This window comes from Elephantulus edwardii, unplaced genomic scaffold (assembly GCF_000299155.1).
Source record: "Elephantulus edwardii isolate Elephantulus edwardi_28Jun2011 unplaced genomic scaffold, EleEdw1.0 scaffold00019, whole genome shotgun sequence".
Taxonomy (NCBI): domain Eukaryota; kingdom Metazoa; phylum Chordata; class Mammalia; order Macroscelidea; family Macroscelididae; genus Elephantulus; species Elephantulus edwardii.
The window spans coordinates 17,426,452-17,433,932 of record NW_006399769.1 but is presented as its reverse complement, the minus strand read 5'-3'; the positions used below and the strand labels follow the sequence as shown (position 1 = coordinate 17,433,932).

The following is a 7,481-nucleotide window of genomic DNA, read 5'->3' as shown; positions in this document are numbered from 1 at the left end:
CCTTCAGAACAGCTTGAACTTTCTCCTTCATCACCATTGCCTCTTGGTCATACATTGTTTCATGAAATTATTCTGTGTCAGCCAGTTCCTTTTGGTACAGTGACTTCCGTCATCTTTTGATGTTTCCTGGATCATCCAATATTCTGCCCATAGCGTCTTGAAATATTGCATCTCGAGGCTTGAATTTGTTCTTCGCTTCCTTCACTGGGAGGTGCATAGCATGCACCTCTCAGTCTTGTAACTCAAGACTTGAATTTGTTTTTTGGTTCTCTCAGCTTGCGAAATGCTGAACAAGTCATTCCCTTCTTATTTTATTTATAAAGATGCCAGCTCTTTATATATTCTGTTATAAAACTTTACTTTGTCTTCTTGAGTTTCCCTTTAAAATTTTCTGTTCATCTTTTTTACTTCGGCATCCCTTCCCTTTGTTTTGACTTCTGCTTTAGTGCAGTTTTTCAGTCTCTTCTGACATCTGTTTTGGTGTTTTCTTTCTCCTATTTCAGTTATGACGATTTGCTCTCTTCATGGATGATATCCTTGATATCAGCCCGCAATTCAGCATATCTGTAATCATTAATGTTCAATGCCTCAAACCTATTTTCTGGATGATTTTTAAATTCAGGTGGGATAGACTCAACATCTTTTTTTTTCCTTTTCTCTCTCTCTCATGGGCTTGTTTTCGTTTTATTAAACTCCAGTTTGAACTAGCACATGAGTAATCAATGATCTGTTCCAGAGTCAACACCTATTCTGGTTTTGAATGGTTCTCCAGTGATTCTTTCCATTGATGTAGTCAGACTGATTCCTGTTCAGTCTATCAGATGAGGTCCATGCATGTTATTGTTGGTTTTGTTTCTTAAAAAGGTATTTGCAAGTAGTAAATGATTGAACATATGAAATTCAGTCATTTGTTCTCCAACTTCATTTGTGTCACCATGCCCGTACTTTCCAACTACCATTCCTTCTTCAAGGTTTTCGACTTTTGAATTATCATAGTCAGTTATTATTAATGCATTTTGATTACAAGCTTGGCCAATTTCAGACTGCAGAAGTTGGTAGAAATCCTCAGTTTCCTCCTTTTTGGTTTTAGAGGTTGGCGCATAGATTTAAATAATAGTTACATCAACACCTCTTCCCTATATGTGTATTGATAATATCCGGTCACTCTCAACATTGTTCTTAAGAATAGATGTCCAAGGGGAGCTCTGGTGGCTTAGTGGGAAGAAGCTGCACTGCAATGCCAGAGGTACGTGATTCGAATCCAACAGATGCTCTACCAGAGAAGGAGGAGCAATATCCTCCTGTATCAGTCAGATCTGATTTGACGGTACATGCACACAAAATAATAAAAAAATAAATAAAAGAATAGATGTCTAAATAATTTTTTAAACTATGTATGCAATACCATTCTTCTTTAATTTTTCATTCCTGGAATAGTAAATTATATGGTTGTCACATTCCAAGTGGCCAATGCCAGACCATCTCAGCTCAATAATACCTAGTATGTCAGTCTTTATGCGTCTCATTTCATCTTTTACAATGTCCAGTTTTTCTAGATTCATTCTTGATACATTCCATATTCCAATCATGAGTGTGTGTTTGCAGCTATTCTTCATTTTTTAGTGTCTTCAAATCTGAAGGGTGTACATCCAGTGCTATATCTGACTGTTTAACCATACCCTATTGTTCATAGGATTTTGGAGTTTTCTGAAAAAAATTTTATTTTATGTTGGTTTGTATACACAATTAATATATGATTCTCACTTCCCCTCAATCATATTATGTTTCATACAGTCATTCCTTTGCATCATGCTTTATAAAATTAATCGCCTTTGAATTATGCCCACCATTGCCCCATCTTTTCAGGTCCCCATCAGTTCTTTCCCATTTTCTTTACCACCTACCCCCACCAAGTTGCAACGCTATGGTTTCTCCCCTGACCATCTACACCCCTCTGATCCCACCTTTACTCCCCCTTAGACACACATACACATCTTACTAGTAATCCTTGTTTATTTTTAAGTAAAATGTTTTAATTTTATTGTTATTTTTAACTGAAGTTTCCGGAAAAGTTTGATTTTCATTTATTCATTGTTGCATATTTACCTTCATCCTATCCCCCAATTGATGTTTTCTCCCCCTTAATATTCACTCATTGTTGCACAATTTCTTCCCTTCCCCCAGTCTTCTTTGCAGTATACTTTTTTATTTTAGACTATTGCCATATATATGCCTAATCATGTATTCCTTTTATTTTTTTTATTTTTTTTCTATAATTATATTTTATTAATTTTCATAAACATTTACAGAGATTTTGGGCTTCCACTCATTCATTGTTGCACTATTCTCTCTACCCTCCCCCAGTTTGTTCTTGTCCAAATGCCACAGTGCTTGTCAAAGCCAGTTCTGATTAATCTTCTTTGTCAGTGTGTCCTTTGCCATTCCCTATCACTCCTCCCTGAGAGAGACTTCACCCTGAGTCATAAGGAAAAGGGGACGGCGTATTCTCTTAGCTACTTCCTGCTGAAAAGGGACGCTGTGGGTTTCAGGGTGAAGATCTTCTCTCACTACTCTAAAGGGCCCCTTTGGCAGTAGGAAACACATAGACTATTATGGAGATTGATTTTGGAATTTAGATGCACTCTTATTGATTGTGCTTGGCTGTACATGTTCATATCCTTGAAGATGTATCATGGGGGTGTTGCAACCTAGAAGACACAAATTTGACTAACAAGTTATAAGTACATGAGTCCAAAAATTATGGAAAAGTAAAAGAAAAGATTCTTTCATTGTTTTACAAACCCTCCCCCAGGTCCCCTCCACCATGCAGCCCTTGCTCTAGTCTCCTGTGATGACAGAAATACCCAGTTACATCTCTCTTTTAAACGGTTCTCTCCCTCCTCTGTTTTAGTGCAGTATACATTATTGAACCCATCTTACTCAGTCTCTCCCCAACCCCAAGGACATGTATTCCTTTTAAACAGTTCTTTCCTTCAACTGTTCCAAGGTAGTATTCATTATGTATCCACTCTTTTCCTATTCTCCTCCCAACCCTTGATAGCAGTCCTGCTTTATAACAGTGGTGTTATGCAATATTTGTCTTTTATGACTGAGATAATTCACTCAGCATAAGGTACTCCATGGTCACAATGGAATACTATGCAGCACTGTCAAACAATGAACTCATAAAACCTTCTATTTTTACAGTAATGGTCTTATGCAGTATTTGTCCTTAGGAGACTGAGTTAGTTCACTCAGCACATAATGCTTTCTAGACTCTCCCAAGTTATGAAGTGTTATTTGAAATCATTGCTCCTGAGTGCTGCATAGTATTCCATCTTATGAATGTACCACAGTGTCTCAATCCATTCTATTTTGTTTGAACATTTGGGCTGTCTCCATGTTCTTGCAATTGTGAATAATACTTCTCCAAGCGACTCGATGGCACATAACAACAACAACAACAACAACAACATTCCTAACAGTGGAATAGCTGGGTCATATGGAATTTCTGTGTTCAGCTTTTTTTTCCCTCTGCAAAGTACTAAGGAGCAATGATGTCAGTTGTTTTTATTTATTTAATTTTATATTGCTTTACTGATAAAGTTTGTATACATTGTTTTTCACACCAGATCTTTCTCCTTTCCTTCATCCACTTGTCTCTCCACTCAAATGACCCTATGATTAAGCTCCCCAACTTGGATCCTCATACATGTTCTACAACAATGGTCCTATTCACTTAGCATAATGCTCTCCAGTCCTTCCCATGTTAGGTAGTAACTTACAAAACTTTACTCTGGTGTACTACATAGTATTCCATTTTGTGAATGTATAAAAATTCAGCTTTTTAAGGATGCAAATCAAAACAAAAAAGAGATATCATGTCTCCCCAGTAGCAGAGGCAAAGGTTAAGAGATCATAAAGCAATACATGTTGGAAAGGATATGGAGAGATTAGAACACTCATAAACTGTTGCTGGGATGATGGTGCAACCACTCTGGGTAGCAGTTTGGCATTTCTTCATAGAATTTTTTAAGGCCTGTTTTTTCAGACGTGGCAAATCCTTCTTTCTAGTCTGTTTTAATCTGAGAACTCCATTTTAATACAGCAGCTGACAGACAAGCACTGTATCCATAAGAGCAGATGAAACACATATCAAATTTTTAAGAGTAGCAACGTGCAGACAATGGATTATACCCCTACAAGCAACAGTAATCCCTAAGGACATGCAAACATACAGATATCAAGGTGTAGATGAAGGGACTCCCTCAGCCAGGCAGTGGGATAAGGGCTGGAAGGCCTGGGGTCAGGCCTGGCAAGGCAGACATTGGTCTCTCTAGGTGAGGTGAGACACAAAGAAAGTCCCCTAAGGCCCTTACTTTGTCTGGCAGGTGCTGGTCTCCCTTGATGAAGGCCTGGATTTGGCCAGCAGACGTGCATGAGTCTCCCTAGGTCGCCAAATTCTTGCCACATGTAAGACAATTTCACCCCATCATATCCATTCCATACTTGGGCAGAATTGCTCATAAAACACAATCTAGAACACAAACTATCTGCATCTAACATAAAATGATAGAACAAGCATGAGGTAGATATTTCCATTACAAATGGGGAAAATTAAAGGGAAAGAAAGGATTGTTGCTGCTGTTGTTTTAGGTGCCATTTAGTCAAGTATGACTTATAGCGACACTGTGAACAGCTGACCTGGACCATGCCCTATCCTGTGCCATCCTCGTCATCTCTAACAAACTAGATAAAGCCCATTGCAGCAGTCATTGTGTCATCCTGACTCACTGGTGGTATTTCTCTCCTTTGGTGATTCTCCATCTTTCCAAGCATGATGTCCCTTTCCAGGAACAGCCTAGAAGAGACAACAAAGAAGACCTAAAAAAGAGACAACAGCTGAGTGAACTAATGCAATCTTTTCAGGACAAATAGTGCATACAACTATTATTGTAAAAATAGAAGGATAAATAGTAATACATGTACAGGAACTTGAGGGAGTAGGGAATGAATGGATGAGAATAGGTAGGGGTGAAAGTTTGCGCAGTTTGGTAGATGCAGGGGTTAGGGGAAAGCAAATGGAAAGGATCTGGGTGAAAAGACAGGATAATGGATGGGCAAGGTCCAATGGTGATTGATTTTATAAAATATAATGTATGAAACTGATTGTATGAAAACACAGTGTGATTGAAGAATAGTGTGAAACAAAATATATGTATAAACTGTGTAACCAAACCAATTTTTTAAAATTAATGCAAAAAAAGAATAATAGGTACCAATTAGATCTCAAGGCATCATGACAAATGATGAAAACACTGAAGTTGTTAAAGATTACATTTTCTTTTATACACTGTCTACACTCATGGAAGCAGCAGCCATTAAATGAAAAGACAGCAAATCTGCTGTCAAGGACTTCTTTAAAGGGCTAAAGAGCAAGGTTGTAAGTTTAAAGACTAAGATACACCTGCCCAGAGCAATATATTTCAAGTATTTCAAATGCATGTTGAATAACAATAAGAAAGACTGAAAAAGAATTGATGCCTTTGAATTGTAACATTAGTGAAGAATGCTCACCAATATAGCATAAACTGCCCAAAAAACTATACAAATCTGTCTTTGACGTGATGTAGCCAGGGTTCTCTTTAGAAGCAAGGATGGTGAGACTTCCTCTTCCATAATTTGGGTATGTTATTAAAAGGGACTAGTCCTTAGAAAATAGAGGGTCAGTGAAAGATAGGAAACCTTCACCAAGGTGGATTAAATTGTTTCAACAGTGGGTTTAAGCACAGCAGAATTTGTGAGGATGGCACAGAGCTGGACAAGGTTTCCATCTTGTATGGAGAGTCACTATGAGTCAATTTGAAGGCACCTAGAATCAAGAAGTGCACACTTGACCATGTCTAACATTCTGTGAGATGGTCTAAGGTAAGGTTCTGCCATTGATACTCGTGAGAGTTGACTGTGTTCACTAGACTCTGGGTGGAGGCCCCTTCACTCTCAGTTCTGCTTTTCAGGCCCACTGGAATGACAGTGGTGCTCCATTAGAGTTGAGTGACCTCATGCTACAAATTCAACTGAGTAGCTGTCAGGCCTATTCTGCCCTTTGGGCGTGAAAGCCCCTCCTCAGCTCTAGACAGTGGACTCATTCCCTGTGACTGATCCATCTTAAGTTAGTTTTTTGTCTGTGGTGTGAGGTATGGATCTTCTATTGTTTTTCTACAAATGGATATCATCCAATAAAACAATCACCATTTATTTAAAAAACTCTCTTGCCATTTAATGAACTTTAGCTCTTTGTTGAAAAAGATCAGCTGTCCATAGATATATGGATTTATTTCTCTGTCTTTGTGCTCATTGATTTATGTGTCTTTCATTGTACCAGTTTTTGTGACAGTATATCACCTATTTTGAAGTCTGAAAGCATTAGACCTTATGCTTTGTTCTTCAAGACCCTTTTCCTTAACCGTGGTCTCTTTCCTTTCTACAGAAAGTTAGTGATTGGATTTTCCATTTCCTTAGCAAATGTTGTTGGAATTTGTATTGAGATTGCATTATTTATTTAGATTGCTGGTTTAGTTATTTAGTGCTACCACACACAGATATCACAAACTAAAGATTATTACCAACAGAAATTTATACTCTTACAACTTGTTGTTGTTATTAGGAGCCATCGAGTTGACTAACTCATAGCAATCCTATGAACAGCAGATCTGAAACGTGCTCTGTCTTATACCGTGCTCACAATCTGATAATGCTCAAGCTCATTGTTCCAGTCACTATCAATCCCATCTTGTTGAGGGTCTTCCTCTCTTAATATGATCTTCCATCTTTTCCAGCAAGGTATCTTTTTTCCAAAGACTGGCCCCTCCTATAAACACATCAGAAGTATGTGAGATAAAATATCACCATCTTTACCTCTAAAGAGCACCTTGGCAGACTTGTTTGCTCTTTTGGCGGTCTATGAGATATTCAGGACTCTTCCAAGACCAAAACTCAAAGGCATCAATTCATCTTCTTTAAACCTTTTACAATTTTCAGATGTATAGGAAGCAATTGAAAAGACTATACTTGGATCAGGTGTACCTTAGTCTTTAACATCCATGCTCTTTGACATGTTGGTGAGGTCCTCGACAGCCAATTTTCACAAAGTAGAATGTATTTTGATCTTTTGATTGTTGTTATCACATCTGTTGATTGTGGATATAAGTAAAATGAAATTGTTAATTTTAGTTTCAGCTCCATTTATTATGATGCTGTCTGTTGGTCCAATGCTTAAGCTTTTAATTGATGTTGAGATGCAATCTATATTGAAGGTTGTAGTCTTTCTTTGATCTTCTGCACTTCAAGTCCTCTTTACTTTCAACAAAGAAGGTTATGTCATCTTCATAATGTAGCCTGTTAGTGAGTCTTTCTCTAATCCTGATGCCACATTCTCTTTCATGTAGCCTAGCTTCTCTAATCATTTGTCATACAGATTG

General features: G+C 37.8%; 1 protein-coding gene across 1 annotated transcript in view; it reads left to right on the top strand.

Annotated features, from left to right (window-relative positions):
- Positions 1-7,481, top strand: part of RMDN2 (regulator of microtubule dynamics 2) — a 101,076-nt gene that overhangs the window by 36,018 nt on the left and 57,577 nt on the right. The gene's annotated exons all lie outside the window — the stretch shown is intronic.